Source organism: Notamacropus eugenii, chromosome 3 (assembly GCF_028372415.1).
Source record: "Notamacropus eugenii isolate mMacEug1 chromosome 3, mMacEug1.pri_v2, whole genome shotgun sequence".
NCBI lineage: Eukaryota > Metazoa > Chordata > Mammalia > Diprotodontia > Macropodidae > Notamacropus > Notamacropus eugenii.
Window position 1 is genome coordinate 305,207,088 of NC_092874.1, and position 18,283 is coordinate 305,225,370.

Here is an 18,283-nt window from a genome sequence, read left to right on the forward strand (position 1 = left end):
TGGGGAGAACTGACTTTTTATTTGTTTCCCTAAGTCCCTTGGTTAAAAACCATTTAGTCTGCCTTAGGAGGCTCTAGTCTATTTATGAGCATTGATTAAGTGATACAGAAACGTATCGAAATTCTAGGAGTCAGGCCAAGACTTACCATCCTAATTGTACAGCCATGGAGCCTTCCACAACTTCTTAGGGAGACTCAGCATAAGCTCAGTTTCCCTAGCGAGCTGCATGGAGGAAGGTCAATCATCCCTGAGGGTTTCCTGACTCCGAGCATCCTCAACCAGCCCCATGCAGAATGCCTGCTATCTCCTCCCCTTCAATGGCTGACATGAAATATTCTCAACACTATTCTGAGTCCGAGACTCACTTTCCTCCTCACACCTGCTCCTCCACTTATCAGCATTTGGAGACAGTCCTGACTGTTCTTTTGCAACTTGAGGGAATAATTAATAACCATCCAACCTTCGGTGGTAGAGCCAATGGCTAGTCTGGGTCCATCAATTAATGATTATGTAAGATTCCTCCCTCATCAAGTTAGCTTTATTAAATACTGCACACCATGCCTTATTGCAGTCCCTTATGCTCTTTTCAGAATGAATGACCCCAAAAGGGGACCCTGTTTCCCTGTGCCAAGATAGATCAGATGAGAAGGCAAAGCACACAAGGAAAAGGGAACTGGGGAGAAAAAGGATGGAAAATAGATAAGTTTTTCATTTGCCATGTTTCTTATTCCTAATGAAGGAACATCTGGAAACTCCTGAAGAGGAGGAAGAAATGCTGACCCTGAGTGTTTTGTTCATTCTCATTCCAGAGGTCCATGATGCTCTCTGTCCATCTAACCTCAGGAGCCGTTGGAGGCAGATATCACGGCCCCGCCTTCCTGTCTGTTTGTCTGTAGTGCAGGCCACACACATTATAGTGGAAATAAAGTTTCAGTAGGTTAGATTAGGGAGTAACTATTTTGGGAAGGACAGGCAATAGGTCCAATGTGCTTTGCTGTGTTGTTTGACCTGAATAAATGATCAGTTTTGATAAAGAAGAAATGGAGTAGTCTAATATTTTGGTGAATTATGTGGGATTAATGATTTCTTGGCAGAAATTATAAATTTTAAAAAAGTAAATTTATGAATAATACTCTGTTATTCATTCACAACTCTTGTGGTTTTGGGGAAAAACCAACAACTATGTTTTTGCTTACTTTTTGCTCCTTTGTTCAACAAGCTCTCCCCACGTCGTCTCCTCCTGCCTCAGTACCCTCTTCCCTTGTGTCCTGCCCCTACCCTACTCCTATCTAGAATCTTCTATGCCTGAAAATTCCAGCAAGTAGTAACTCATAGGAGCAGATAAGATCACCAGAGGATATAGTAAAGAGAGAAAAGAGAGGAGGACTCAAGGCAGGGCTCTCTGCAACACCACAGTGGGGGCTTGCGGCAATGATAAAGATCTCACAAAGGAGACTGAGAAAGAGTATTTGGATAGGAAGGAAGGAACCAGGAGAAAGAAGTGTCACAGAAGTCCTGAAACCATTCAGATAGAGAGTTGTATCATAAGCACCCCAACATATACAGCAGGGGCCTGCTATCACAGGTTCTTAGATGTGCATTCATAAAAGGAAAGGTAACTTTTGAGGGGTTAACAATCACTTTAATCAAGCACATGTATTATTCCTTTAACCTTTAACCTTTAAGCACATGTATCATTCACCTAATTCAGGGGAGTCAGTACCCTGAACTTCAAAGAAAATACAGAGAAATCAAAAGATCAACAGACACGGCTTTCTCTGCCTGAATTCAGCAGATAGTTGGACCCCAACTGTCTGACCATAGTTACCAGAGAGAGAAGCACTGATATCTGGGTTTTCAAAGCTGGGAGGCTCCTTAAAGCAGCTTCCCAGAGTCCTCATCTGGCACTCAAACCTTCTTACAAAAACTAATCCCCAAAGTAAAACCTCACCCTCAGAATATTTATACACTTTTTAGAGCCAAAGGGCATAACCCTCTGACTCAGTGCTTCAAATAGAAAAAAACAAAAGATACTTGGGACCATCCTACAAAACAACTCCCCTAATCAAGCTTCCCACAATGGGCAGGCCCATCAATGGGTGGGAAAGATCTTCTTTAATAACATTATTCAATCAGAAGCACTTTTAGTAAAACAAAAACAGCAAAAGATTCTAATTTGATTGCCATCACAAGAGTCAGCAGTGTTAGATACTTCAGAGAGGTCAGAGAAGGATGAGGATTGAGAAAAGGTTTCATATTCATTAATTGAGAGAGCATTGATAACTTTGGAGTAGGTCGTTTCAGTTGAATGGTGAGGTCAGAAGCTGGACTGCAGAGGATTTAGAAGACAGTGAGAAGTGGTGGCACTGAGTGTAGATGGCTTTCTCAAAGAGTTCAACTATGAAAGGGAAGAGGGATATAAAATGATATTCATGATTATGGTTGGATCAAGTAAAAACTTTTGGAGGGTAAGACAGACATGGATAGCATGAACAATGTGTAGGCAGCTTGGAAAGATCCAGTAGATAGGAAGAGTTCAAGATTAGAGAGAGTGGGGATGATGGAGAAGGCAATCTGATGAAAAAGATGGGAGGGAATACTATACAGGGTGTGTTTAGAGGGGATGACCTTGTCAAGGAGAAGGGCCACCTCTTTATCAGAGCCTTCTGATTTTGTGCATCATTGTACAGTATTACACATTATGGTTATTTCTTTTCTGTCTTATCTTCCTATAAGATTGTAAGGTCCTGAGATCAATGACCATGTCTTTTCTAGACTATATACCTTGCTTAATGACCACGAGAGCGCTTGTACATAGTATACACTTCGAAATGTGTTTGTTCAATGAATGAATATACTGTGTCTAGTATGAGTTTACCAACATTGGAATTCCAAGAAATGGATTTGGTCTGTCATCGAAAGCTCTTGGTGAACCTATTTTGATTCAAAGTAATCACCTCTTTCTCTTCTAAAGGCTCAAAAACCATCTATTTACTAATCCATTTGGGATTATTACCAGGGATTAATACCGGATTTGCTGGTATACAGATTCTAGAATTTGACTTCTTCCATGTTTTAAAAGTTAGGAGGAAATACTCTTGCCTCTGGCTTTTTTTCCTCATTATTCCTCAAAGATTATCTACTGTGGTTCTCTACCCACACCTGCAAGTTTTTTTTTTTTACCATCCTAAAAGTCTAGGATGCTGTGTCCCTCCCTGCTCTGATCTTCTCTAAACAAAACTTCTCAATTCTCTCAGCTCTTCCTCGGAAGACTTAATTTCCATGTATCGATCTCACCATCTACCCCAGGATTTATTTGCATAGGGAGTCTGAGGCTGCTGATGAAGGTGAACGTGACTCATTTAATAAGCAAACAGAGGAAATAAGCAGTCTTGGAATTCCTGTTTTCTTGGTGTGGGAGATGCTTCATCAAGTCACAGGGTCTAATTTTTTTGTTTTTAATTTTCTCATATTACTTTAATATAGCCATATTACTTTACTTCATTATAGTCTTCTTACTCATGCTAATGAAGTACATATTTCATTTGCCTTTGGGCCCCAGGGAGAGCCCCTCCCTCTGTGGGGAAGAACTCAGAATCTCAAGTTCCAAGCTAGAATCACACCCTTCTCCAGGTTATTGATGTCTTAGTCAAGCTCCAGACCCATGAGGAGTTCAGTTTAGTTCACTTCAATTTCTCATATCCTGGAGCTGGGAGGGACCTTGAAAATCACTTAGTTCAACTCCCTCAAGACCACAGAGGTTAGGAGGAGAGAACAAGTCCTAAGTCACCTAGATAGTAAGCAGGAAAATCAGGATTTGAACCCAGGTCCACTGACTCTAATGCAATATTCTTTCCACTGCATCATGACGTTATATGGACATTCAGTTCCACCCATCTTGGAACAACAAAACTCTCCACACCCTTCTCCCACAGTGGTTATACAGCCTTCCCTTGGACACAGCTATTTAATTCAGCAAACAATTATTATGTGTTTACTATGTGTATGCTTACTGTGTGGTTGGTAGATACAAAGAAGAGAAATGAGACAGACTCCTTCCTCCAGTCTATCCCATTCATGGTGGTGACTTTCCTCAAGCTCAGACCTGACCATGCCACTGGTCACCTCTAAGATCAAATACAAACTCCTCTGTCCAGCTTTTAAAGACTTCATGCTCTGGCTCCCACCCACATTTCCAGCCTAAATATATGATTCCCTTTATGCAAACTGGAATTCTTGCTGTGCCTCTCACATGGTTCTCCCTCTCCCCTCTCTGTGTCTTTGTGTCAGCTGTCTGTACTTGGAATGCTCTCCTACCTTGTAGACTCTCTGCTTTTCTTCAAGACTCAGCTCAAGCACCAGCCTCTTTTGAAACTTTTCCTATTCCCCCTCATCTGCTCATGCCCTTCTTTCCTAAACTATGATTTGCTCTGTATTTACTTGTACGTGTTCATGTTGTCTTTCCTGATAGAATGCCAGCTCTTCAGGGATGGAACTATTTCTTTTTTGTCTTTGAATCCCCTGAACGTTGCACAGTGCTTGACACACAGTACGTACTTAATAAATGACTAATTGAAAAAGTTGTTCAATGGATAGGAATCCAGCATAGACTACACGAAGGGAGAAGGTCATCTCATTCTACAGATGGGGATAACAGTTCTTGGGGCATCTGTGAGAGACAGAATAAAGAGGACAAGGTGGGCAGAGTAGATAATACCCCAACCTTGGGCTCTAGTCTCTACTGGGTCACTGTGAATATACTAGTGACTGAGGAAAGTCCCTTTCAATCTCAGTTCCTCAGTTTCCTTCTCTGTCAAACAAAGGGGTTGGAGTCTATGCTCTTCCCCCTTCAATCCTCCCATCCCCTGAGAGCCAGGGCCAACCCTGGGAGCCTGGATCACCCATCTCTGGCTCCAGTGCCATTCTCATGGTGAGGAGGTAGTAGGCTTGGCTGTGGAGGGGTGCTGACAGCTGAAGGACAGTTGGCCCTGGAGCTGACTCTGAAATCATTTCAACTTCTTAAGGGTTGTGGGATGTGTTTAAAATTCCAATCTCCTCTGAATCCCGGGTGGTTGTGTGCCGTGTGGAGAAAACACTTCTTAGAGAAGTCATTTTGTCTTCATTGGGATGGTTTTGCACAGAGGAAAAAGATACTGAATTTGCATTCAGATGGAGAATAAGGATAGGAACAGCAAATTAAGGAGGCCTCGGAGAAGGCCTCCCCCTGTCCCCCGCCCTGGCCTTGGCAGCTGTTACCTTCATGTACCTGAGTTGTCCTTTCTTGGTCCCTGTGTGACAGGAGAGTGGACCCAGGAGGAGGCTGGGAGGAGGGCAAATTCAATTCACACATTAATATTGCATTATTATAATATAACATAAGTAATACTGTTTATAATAATGAATCACATTCTTGGGGTCACTTAAGGATTACATAGAGCATCTTCCCCAACAATCCTGGCAAAGACTGTCCTTAATTGTCAAAGATAAAGAAGCAGAGAATCATAAAGGTTAGTGACTTGCCCACTTGTCACAGGTCTAGGAAGCAACAGAAAAGAAGAAGAGGTCTTCAGAATTAAAGGGGGGGTGCTTTCCCCATGGAGTTGTGCTTAGCTACTTAATACCATCTGGGGAGGTGGCTACAATTTAGCAGAAATCAGCAATTAGGGGTTTGAAGCCTGACTAATCATGGACAAGCTCCTCTGGGTATCTGGAATTGGAGAAGGTCACTCTTCTTTCTTTGAATCAGGGACCCTCTTGCGTCATCTGTTTGGTGAAGCCTACCGACCCCTTTTTACAATTCCATTTTTAAATGCACAAAATAAGATATACAAGGCTACAAGGGAAGTCAATTATATCAAAATATAAAAAATATCGTAAAATACTACAAAATAGTTTATGGACTTCATATTAAGATCTCTAGCTAGATGCCTCCTGGGGAGCTCAGCAGAATCAGGAAGCAATCTGCTTGTTCCTTTTTCCTCACGATGGGCCTTCAAATATTCAGAGTAAGTTATCATAGGAAAGAAATTGGACTGGCTTGAAAAGAAGCCAGACCTGCTTTCGCTTTTTCATTTTATTTTCAGAGAAGAAATGGGCTATTGATGAATCACCACTCCTTCCCTTCCCCATTGGTTGCTTCTTCCTGAGGGGACCCTAGAGGTATCTCTGAGTATGTTTGTCCAGAAGAGAAAGGATGACATGCCATCAGTTATGAAAATGTCATTACCTTATGGCCTGGATGGGGGAGGGGATGAGCTGTTGTCCTTTGGGTAAATGTATTTGTCTTAATAAAGCACTGAGATGGGGGCACCTTAACCAGTTGAATATGAGATAAAGAGCCCTCTGCTCCAACCAGCAGCTGAACAACGATTCCCTCTGAAATATTCTTAACAAGTGGACCCTCAGTCTGTTCATGGAGACACCTCCTGAAGAGGAAAGGAGGGCAAGATGTGGCCCCCTTCAAAGTGGGAACTGTTTTGTTTGTGGAAAGGGGCAGAAACACAGACATTTTTGAGGACCAGAGGAAAAATGCCATTTGCTGAAGGCAAAGATGTTGCTGAGGCTTGTTTCTTTCTTTCTTTTTTCATAAAACAATCATTTTTACATACAACGAAGAATAAAAAGACTGAATGTATGAAACTGTAAACTTATGTGCAATTTGTTTTTTGGGGAAAAGTATATTAATTGAACAAATCAGTAACAAAGATGCCCTTTCTGTGTCCCCTTCTCAACTTTTTTCTTCTGTTTATTTTCAAAATATTTTGTTGATTCTCTTTTTTTAATTAACTAATTTTATTTTCAGTGTTCCCCAATCACCATCATACAACCCAGATTATTATTTTTCCTTCCCTCCCCCCTCTCTACCCCCTCTCTCCCTAATACAGCATACACTCCATACATTCCTACCAAATACATTTTCACTATAGTCATGCTACATAGAAGAACTAAACTAAATAGGAGAAATCATACAACAAACCAAAACATAATACGTACACAAAAAATGATCTGCTACATTCTGCGATTGAATGCCATAGTTCTTATTTTGAATGTGGAAGGCATTCTGCCTTAGAAGACCATTGGGAATTTTTTTTTAAGCCCTTGCATTGCTACGAAGTTCCAAGTCTACCAGAAAAAAGTCTGGCACACTGTGGTCATTGCTGTGCACAAAGTTCTCCTGGTTCTGCACCTTTTGCCCAGCATCAGATCATACAAGTCTTTCCAGGCCTCTCTGAAGTTTTCCTGTTCATCATCTCTTATAGTACAATAGTATTCCATTACATTTATATACCATAATTTATTCAGCCATTCCCCAATTGATGAGCATCCCCTTATTTCCAGTTTTTGGCCACCACAAAGAGTGCTGAGGCTTGTTTCTTAACAGTTAATTTCCAGATGACTTTGCTGAGCACAGTGAAGCTGAAAACTGAGAGACCCTCATGAGAACTTCCAGGACACCAGGTAATAACTATATATGGATGAGTTTGTGTTATGTCCTATGGTACTATCAACAAGCATCTGCTAAGTGTTTTACTATGTGCCAGATACTGGGTTGTGTTCTGGGGATACAAGAGAAAAACAAATCAGACTTTTCCATCAAGGAATTTACATTCTGGAGGGAGAATCAGGGACCCTCATAAGGATATACACAGTCAGTGGAAGGGTTGGAAGGTTGTCAGAACAGAGAGGAAGGGATGTATGGGATGGTCCTACCTAGCATTAGGCATCAGCATTAGGCTAGGAGCTGTGAGGGATACAGGAGAAGAATCCTTCCAGGCAGAGGTGGAAACAAGTGCGCCACTTCCACTCTGAAGTTCTGGGTGTATATTTTTTCCTTCCCTTTTAGAACTGAACTCCATGAAGGTAGAAACTGAATTTTGACTTTTCCCCTGCATCTAGGACAGAGACTGATAAATGCTAAAGAAAACAGCATTGAACTGAACAGAAGGGTTAATAAGTGCTTGTTGGATGACCCATTGCCTGTTGAATGACCCATTGTCTGTTGAATGAGTGAATTGTCCTTTCCCATAATTCTCTAGTTCTGCATCATTCTTGCCATTAGCCTGTTATGGAGTTCATAGCCCAGGGCAGTGGCACTCTTGTCTTCCTCCCCTTATTTAATAGGTATTTCAGATTAAACCAGGACTTAGACCTGAGTGATGGACAAGTGTTCCTTTTCTGGTCAATGCAGGTCATTGACTGACTGGTAGGCAAAGCTTTTTGAATTCAGGGAATGATTTGGGCTCTATTATCACTAGATAATTGAAGTTGGTGCTAGTTAAATGAGCTGCTTGAGAGTCCCCACATCTCAGGTCCTTAAATTGGGTTCATTAGTCCTGAGGTTGCCTTGGGTCTAGAGCATGGAGCCAAGTGCTCCCCCTTTTACAGGAGGCAGGGTGTGGAGCCAATTCTCTATTAGGCTAATGATAGCTCTTCATTACAAAACTGTACAACCAGCAAGGGAGAAGGAAGTCCAAGCATAACGGAAGTCTAATACCATTAAGACTTTCGGACCAAGCCATTACATGTCACCTTTGGCAAGGAGCAAGCAGCCATCATTCAACCCCAGTGGCCCATTACCCATATAATTCTCTGCCTGCCATGAGGTCTGGAACAACTGTCCCCACCCACCCAGACCTCCGTTCCTCTAATGGTTCCAACTCAGCCATTAGGTGAGTGACGGACTCAGGAATCATGTCCTGAGGGAGGGGAAGCTTGTGTATCTTATGCCAGCAGGGCAGCAGAGTCAGCCCAAGTTGACTCTCCATCCTTCAGTCTGGCCTTTCCCCAGCATCCCCCTCCACTGCTCTGGGCTCCTTTCAAGGAGAGATTGTAATGACTGGGTGTCACCTAGGGCTTGGTAAATATTCTAATGGATTGGTCTAATGTTTAAATTACTGTTCTATTTGACAAGATGTGGGTTTATGGGTATTTAAATTTCAAAAGGAATCAGATTAACATATTCATGTCTTGTTTTAAACTAATTACTGGGATTGTCAGCACATTTGCATGCTCCATTATGGCATCTCCTCCTGGCTTTCTCTGGGGCTACTCAAATTTATCTGACCATAAGTCCAGTTGTGGAATAATCAAACTGCACATTTGGGAACTGCTTCAGAGGGCTCTTTGTGTAAAACCTATTCAAAATACTGATCCTGTCTCCACCAATAAATTATCATCTGGTCTACACTTGAAGACCATCTGTGATGGAGAGCTCACTACCTCTCCAGGCAGCCCCTTTTATTTTTTAATTCAATTAATTAATAATTCTAGTATTAAGAAGTCTTTCCTTCCTAGAAGATTCCTGGAACAACAGCATGCTTGAATACAAGAGACTTCAGAGAACAGTTGGTCTGATTTGTATCAGAGTAGGACAGACTCCCCTCTACACCACTGGTCACCGAGCCTCTGCTCAAAGAGTTCTGGTAATGGGAACCCCCCATCTCCAGAGGCAGCCCATTCCACTTGGGGACAGTTAGCATTATCAAGAAGTTTTTCCTTCTACTGAGACAAAATCTTCCTTTTTTAAAAACTTATCCCATTGTTCCTAATTCTGCCTGCTTGGGCTAAGCTGACCAAGGCTAATTGTTCTTCCAGCCTCCAGTCTTTTTCCTTCAAGCTACCCTCCAAACGGCTAACAAAAAGATTTTCCTAATTTGTTGTTGTTCACTCTGACTCTTTGTGATCTCATTTGGGTTTTCTTGGCAGAGATACTGAAGTGGTTGGCCATTTCCTTCTCCAGCTTATTTTACAGGTGAGGAAATTGAGGCAGAGTGAAAGTGACTTGCTCAGGGTCACACAGATTTGAACTCAGGAAGACTCATCTTCCTGACTTCAGGCTCAGCCTGCTATTCACTGTGGCTTCCCCAACTGCCCTTTCTCAAGTGTAGATCTGACCAAATCACTCCTTTCCCTCTCTTAAGAAGGTTTAATGTCTCTCTATCAACCTCTCAAATAAACCTGCCCACTTTTTCCAGGCTTATCTCAAAATCCCAGTATCAGGGTTAGAGGGACCTCAGAAGGACTCAGCATCAGTCACACCTGAGCTGCTGCCCTTCTTACCCTCTACTCCCACCTCCCCTCCTTTGCTGCCTGGAATGTGCTCCCTTACTAGTTCCACCTCTTAGACTTCCAGCCTTCTTTACATTTTGGCTAGCGCACTCCGTACTGAAGAGGTCTTTCCTGATGCCTCCCTCCCCCAAACCTGCCTTATATGGGTTTGGTACATATTTTGTATTGACTTGGAAGTGGACCTGTTGTTTCCCCCGTGATGTAGGAGCTTTTGGAGGCAGGGGTTGTTTCATTTTCCCCTTGCAATCTTCAGCAGCTGGCATGTTCCCTGACATGCAGTAGGTTTCTGATAACTCCTTTGTAACAGATTAATTTCTGTGACAGGGCTGCAGATGTATGGGGGCAGCTGTCATGTGCTGGCCAAGGTGACAGTCCTCATTTCTGCAAGAAAGCCTCATCTGCCATGACCTCTTCATTCCCTCTGCTTTCCTGATCAACCTCTCTAGACAGCCTCCAGGCTTCCATTGTCCTTCCTGAAATATGGCCTCTGGAATAGAGCCCCAAATGACGTTGGGTCTGACTGAGGCAGAGTGCATTGAATCAGTCACAGAACTCATGCTTCGATTTGAAGGCTTCTGGGTAACCTACTTACCCTGCTGACTCCCACTGGATTTGCAGTTGACAGCATTTGATGATCCTCCCCTGGGAAAAGCATCTTTTCCTGTCCCAGAGTTGGGGTTAGGAAGAGGGAAACTGAGGTCTTTAGAGTCTGTGTGCCTTGTCTTCAGGTTCATCTGCTCTTTCCCTTTTCTCTGCTTCTCCCTGGATTTAACTACTGCAGTTAGGGCTGAAATCTCCTGGGACCTGCATTCCCAAGTCTTTTGATCTTGGTGGCCTGTTTAGGGTGTGTCCCTGGACTCTGGAGACCCACTCTTAACTCTGATCCTTACTGGCATCTGCCCAGTAAGTTCCTCATGTAATAACAATCACACCAACCTCACGGGGTTGTTGGGAGGATCAATTTAGATGCAGAACCAAAGGATTTCAGGGTCAGAATGAACCCTAGGGGCCAGTCTGGTCCATCTGTTTCTGACCAAGAATCCAGACCTTATATGGTGTTTTTCAAGCCCTGGAGAGCCCAAGGTCCACAGAGAAGCACCAGGAAGCACCTGGAAAACTTCCTAGAGAGTGAGAGTCCTTCTGAGGTCTGGTGACCATTTTTGCAATGGGCTTATGGATCCTTTGCAGAGGTGGGGAGGAGGGGAGAATTCAGTGCTAGAATCCATGGGATACAGTTCTTTCTTTGGAGAGAAAGAACAATTTAAATTTGGACCTTGGAGAAGCCTCTCTGTACCAGGGCTTTGAAGAGTGGTACAAGTGATGAATGGGGCAGCTGAGGCCACCACAGTGCAGAGGTCACCAGGCCCAGAGTCAGGAAGACTCATCTTCTTGAGTTCAAATCCAGCCTCAGACACTTTCTAGCTCTATGGCCCTGGGCCAGTCACTTAACCCTGTTTGCCTCAATTTCCTCATCTGCAAAATTAACTAGAGAAAGAAATGACAAACCTCTCCAAAATCTTTGTTAAGAAAACCCAAATGGAGTCATAAAGAAATGGACATGACCAAATATCAACAACAACTTTTACATAGCAACATAAACTTTGCAATCTACTTTATGCATGTTATCTATATGCGGCTACTAGGTGGCACAGTGGAAAGAGTGTTGGATGTGTTGGATCTGAAGATCCAACTTCAGACCCTTCTTTATTTGTGTGATCCTGGGCAAGTCATTCAACCTCTATGGGCCTCCATTTGTAAAGTGGGGTAATAATAAAGCAGACCTCATAAGGTTGTTGTAAATATCAAATGAGAAATGTAAAGTGCTTTGTGAATCTCATCAAATGCTGGGAGATGGGTGCTATGTATTATCATGTTATTCATAATTGAATCCCACTGTTGTAAAAGATGCTTCGAGAGGTCTTGTTCCCAGATGCATCAGATAGCATGAGTTACTGGAGCCTCAGCAGCCTATAAACTTGCCAAGGGTCCTGAAATGGAGCCAGGAGATCTGAGTTCCAATCCTGTCTCTGATCTCTACTAGGTGTGTGAGCTGAGCTGGCCTCTCTTGCCCCCTTCTTATTCTCCACTGTTGCTGCCCTTGGGAGATACAAAGCCTCTTTCTTTGAGAAGGGAAGGAGCAATAACTAGCCAAGGCAGTTCTGGGTTCATTCAGCATCTATGAGATGGTGATAAGGCTCTTCCTATCTCTCATATAGGCTGGTTGTCAAGAGAGTACTTTGGGATGATAATAGCTCATCATTACATGAGATTTTAATATTTTGAAGGGGTTTGATCAGAGTTTCTCATTTGATCCTCTCAATAACTGGGTAAAGCAGGAGTACAAGATGATTATTCTCCTTGTATAAGTAGGAAATCTGAGGATCAGAGAGATGGGGCTCCACAGAGTGCCCTAGAGGCAGCAGAGGGCATCGAGTCCAGCCCTCATCCAAACAGAAATTCTTGCTACAAAATATCTGACAAGTCTCTAGTTGAAGAGCTCCAGGAAAGGGAAAAGATTGGTAGGTGCTATTTTTGTCCCCATTTTACAGATGAGGAAATGGAGGCAGATAGAGGCTAAGTGACTGACCCAGCTATTAAGAGTCTGAGACTTAAATTGAACTCAGGACTTCTTGACTCCAAGTCTAGACTATGATCCAAGTAACTGATAAAAATGCTAATGGCACAGAATCAAGGGCAGATTGTCTCTGAATTGCATTCTGTACTTCTTCTACTATGCCCCAGAAAATTCTTTATCCTGAAGCCTGTGGCCTCTCCCTCTGATTGGATAATTCCTCACAGACCCTTTATCTAAATGTTATGGGCTAGGGGTACTGTGAACCATGAGATACAAGGGCAAAGGGCACAGGTCTGCCTCAAAAGAATTCAACCACTCAAACCTTCTTTCAGTCAGTGACAAACCAGTATAAATGGGAGGGATTTTAAGTATCTGTGCATTTGGTAGGGACTGACTTTTTTTTAATAGGGAAAAAGATTGTGGGAAGATTTGGATGGGATCAAGGAGTAGCCTGGGGTGACTGGGAGATAACTGAGAAGGATTGTAGATGGAATTAAGGTTGGGAAATAGCCTGGGTCATCTGGAGGTAAATAAAGGGACTGGGTCAGTAGTAACAGAGAATTGAAGGTTGGTCTGGGTCAGAGCCACAGTGAAAGGACAGTTAATAGGATTATTGAGTTTCTAGATGGGCATAGGTGGAAAGGCTCAGGAGCTGGGCTGCACTTTTTTGGGGTCCAGGTCCCATACCCCATCATAAGGAGGGTACCCAGGCCAGCCATGTCTCCTTTCTCTCCAGATTCTGCCCCATTTCCACTACCATGTCTCAGCAAACAGCACCTTTGTTTCTCTAGTCTCCTTTCAGCTCCTTTTCATGTTCGCCTTCCTCCATTAGAAGGGGACTGCCTTGAAGGCAGGAACAGGGTCTGGTACACTGGTGTTGGTTAGTCATTTTTCAGTCATGTTCAAGCTTTGTGATCCCATCAGGGATTTTCTTGGCAAAGATACTGGAGTGGTTTGCCAGCAAATGCTTATTGATTGGCTGATGAAATCTTTTCTTCTCATTTCTTTCCTCCAGGCTCTCTTGCTCAAAGTTCTCCGGGGGACATGCTGGCAGAGTTCCAGCCAAACAAGCATACATATGGTTTAGCACTCCTCAAAGCTTTGGGTCAGTGACACCGAAATGTTGGGTTGAAAACAGGATCTCCTAACTGGATTCTTGGAGATTGCTGATATGAGAACCACAGCCTGGAGGAGCGCAGAGTCCAAGGGACACATGAACAACAGATACATATAATTCAAGGTAGAATATGAACACCATGATGGGAATCCTGAAAGGCTGACATGATGTGATCTAAGTGGCAATACAGAGACATATACTAGATGGAAGCAAGTTGGATCCAATTAGTAATGGTGATGTGACCATAAAACAGTCAGGAAGAGTATGATCAGAAAAGAGTTCAGACTAGATTTTCAAAGTGCAGAGGTCAAGAGAGAGCCCTGGTGCACAGGAAATGTCAAAAGGCTGGAGAACATCTCAGGGAGATCCTCTGTGAAAGATTGGTGGGAGGGCATAGAGGAGAATCCTCGAAGATGAACAGGTCAGTCCTGGTGGAAGGAATTCTCATATGTTGAGATCACTCATGTGCAGACTCATCAAAGTAGTGCTATGACATCAGAGAAGTGAGCAGCTGGGGAGATCAAGAGAGGCTTTAGGGAGAAAGTGATATCTGAGCTCCGAGTTATTGTCTTCTTTCTTCTCTAGGTGCTCACCGACCTTGACCTTTGTCCACTTTCCCCCAGTATTTTATTGCGAATGCTCAGAACCAGCAAAATTCAACGGTGATCTGCCATTTTCATTTTGCTGGCTCAATGTTCTGCAAAGCACTACGCTAGGCTGACTTTCCTCAGGGAGTGCTCAGCTGAAAACATTACATATTTTCTCTGCCATTATTTATGCAGAGAAAAGAGAAAGCATCGGTGTGAGTTGAAATGACTGGGTGGAGGTAATAACTGTGTTTTGAACTTGTTACTTAGCCATGATAAATATTTTCCATTAATTCCAACCTCTACTTATGGTAAACAGAGAAAATAAATGGAGAAGAGCTCTCCTCAATCCCATTGGAATGAGGCCCAAGGCTCCGTTTTCCAGTTTATTATGAACAAAACTACAGGAGTGCTAAGTGGCAAAACCAGTGATGATTTGGAGCAGGGGGATGGAGGGGCTAGCCATTGTGGTGGCAATGTTAATATGTGCTCCAGCTGATCACTCCTTCTGGAGATGGAACTAGCAAGGAAAGGCACCTACATTGTGCAAGTTAATTAGTTCACCAATTATTTTAATGAAACTAGCAATAGCTATGCAGGGTACAGGGAGGAGGAGAAGTAGATTGCAAGAAGGCTAAGGTAATTCAGCCCAGAATCTCAGAGGCCTGGACTTGAGGAACAGTGAAGGTGGTTATTGTCTTTGGGGATCGGTGTTTGTGATTGGTTCCATTTCCTGCAAAGAATTAATTCTGTGCAATTGATTGAAGGCAAATGATCCACCACAGTCTAGTGTTTGCTGGAATCCATAGGTCTGGAGCCAGGATTTAAAGCTCAGAATGCCTCCTCTCATACATATATACACACACAAATATGTATATGGACATATACAAAGGAGGGCAATAGGAAGAACTCAAGAGTCAGGCTAAGTCAAGTCTTATCAAGAATCGTCTCTGAAACCTATCTGAGAATTGGATATCCCCCTTGTTGAGGAACTCAGTACCTTCTGAGTAGCCCATTCCATTTCAAGATGGCTCTAATAGTTAGAAAGTTTTTTCTTATATGGAATAAGAGTTAGTTGATTTTTACATCTTAATCCTACTGTTCCCAGATCTGCCCTTTGGGGACAACCAGAGCAAGTGGGATCTCTTGTCCAGTCATGTAATCAGCAGAGTTTAGAGCTGGGAGGAACTTGGAAAATCAGAGCTTTAAGAAAATCTGTCTCTGGGAGTGGGGTGAGGTCAGGAGGGGGCAAGGAATGGGTAAAAGTGGTCATAGGTGTTTTGTAGATGGAAGGATGCTTAACTAAGTAAGGCTTTCTTGTCTTTCTAATCATTAAGTAATGATTAGAGCAAATTAGAATAAGATATCATTCTAGAATCATGACAGAGTTGTAAGGGACCTGAGACGTTACCTTGTACAACCTGAGAGCTGGCATTTCTCCAGCGCACTTTACATATGTTAGCTTATTTGAGTCTCACAACAGCCCTGTGAGGTAGGTGCTATTATTATCATCATTTTACAGATAAGGAAACTGAGAAGTTAATTGACTTGCTCACCAGCGCATGGTTAGTAATTGTCTGAGGTGGAATCCAAGCTTACTCATGTCTTCCTAACCCCAAGTCCTGGACTGTATCCACCTGGCCACCTGAGTGCCCACCCCAAATACGAATCTTGTCTATGAAATCTTCAAGAAATGGCATTCCTTCCTTTGCTAGACCTCTACTTGGGATGACAGTACTGTCTCTAGGCAGTCACTTTGGACCAGAGCTATGAAGCAGAAAAGGTTTTTTACCTAGGGAGCAGAATTTTGCCTCCCTATAATCTGTTCTCCCCCCCCCCCCCACATTACTTTGAGTTATGGCCTCTGGGGCCAAGCAGAGCAGGGCTAATCTTTCCTCCAAATGACAGTCCTTCAAATAATTAAACACAGAGATCATCCCCCTACCCTGCACCCTGTCTGGAGTCTTCTCCCAGCCTAAACAGTCTTAGTTCTTGTAAGTGATCTTCACAGGGTACATTCCCTTGTCCATCTCTGGATGCGATCCAGCTTGTTAGAGAGGAAGTCCCATGTCCTGGAAGTACTGAAATATAGAAGGATGAGCTAGACTTCTGAGTGATGCCAATCTTGTTCAGTATTTTCCTCCTGTCCATGACTGCTTTCATCCAAGTGCTATTATCACCCACTGGATTCTATTGGCATTTATGGGGAAGGCACCATTAGCATTCTGGTCAGCCAATCACAGGTTCTTTAAATATAGCAGTTTTTGTAAAGTTATTTGAATATGAGGGAAAAATTAACATTTTCCATGCATAATTTATAATTTTCCATTGAAGGGAAAATTTGACAGGTTGTTGAAATATTCCCAACCAGCCTTTAAAAATGAGTTAGGATCTTTGAGCTCTGGGAATGGGGAGAAGGAGACTTGGAGAGTTGAGGGAATTGAGTTGAGAGAGCAGCATGGGAATTTTGTCTTAAATATGCAAGCCCAGGTGAGAATATGGACTGAGTGTATGTCTATGTACATATGGTATGTCCATATACATATGTATGTGTGTATACATGTATGAGAGATGGAGATATAGAGATAGAGAGATATAGAGAAACACAGAGAGAATACAGACAGAGCTAGGATTTTGTTGTTGTGCTTGATTCTTCATGACCCAAATTTGGGAGTTTTCTTGACAAAGATACTGGAGTGGTTTGCTATTTCTCTCTCCAACTCCTTTTATAGATGAGGAAACTGAGGTAAATGGGGTTAAGTGACTTGTGCAGGTCATACAGCTAATAAGTGTCAAAGATTGGATTCGAACTCATGAAGATGAGTCTAGGGGAGGGGTATTTGCTGGTTTAAATCCAATGGGATGATTAAAGACTGTGTAGAGTGAGATCTCTGATAATTAACTCTGATGAAGTTGCCCTAATCCTCCTGACACCCAGTTTCATCATTACTTCTTTAGATTTAACTACGAGCTTTCTCAGGGCAGGGTTCATGTTTTGTGCATTTCTGTAACCCCTCAGTTCTTGGGACATAACACTTAGAATACAGTAAGCCTTCAGTAAGTATTGGTCTGATGGAATTGGACTGTGTTCTCCATGACTTGGTTCGTTGGTTGAAGGAATAGCTAACAGACAATTCCTCATTTAGCCCTGGTTGGGCAGCCCACAGTTGCAATGTTCTGGACTGGGATGACTGTCCAAGGGCCAGGTGCAAGTTATTGGAATAATTGAAGACTGAACTAACTGCTGAGATTACTTAACTGTGTGGATGCTGAGAGAGTGATGATTATTTTAAATTGTATGTGTGTGTGTGGGGGCAGGGATTCTTTAGCCTTTGGGTGTAAATCTGTGAGGCGCTTAAGAACATGACTCCTTTTGCTCAAGAGAGATGACTATTGGAAAGGAGGAGGGCTCATAGATCAGCAGTTCCTGAATGTGATGGACTGGAAGTTGGAGAGACTGTCTAGACCAGTAGGTGAGGAAACAGGACTAGAAGGGTGAGGTCTACCTTCACACCTTTAGTACAGACTGCATCTATCATCAGTGGCTTTGAGTTCCTGGAATCTGAATGGGACCTTCTCATCTTTTATGCCAGAAGCCACTGTCCAAGGCCATAAATGGTAGTGGCTATCAATGGTGTGTGGAAGGGGGGAAGGAAAGAAGAAAGAATGAAAAAGAAAGGAAGAAGGAAGGAAGGAAGACAGGAAGAGAGTTGGTCCCTATGGAAGACTGATTTTGTATAGTCAGTTCTACTGAAGACTTGCCTACTGATCTATTGTTTTCCAGAACTTCATATGCCTCTGGGAGCTTTCTGTTCTCAAGAAATGTAGGAGACTTTAGGCTCTAATGCTCAAGCCATTAGTGATACGTTATAGTCAGTCAATTCCTTAGATCATTCCTAGGCCAGGGTAAGGAGGTTCTTCCAATGAGTCCATTCC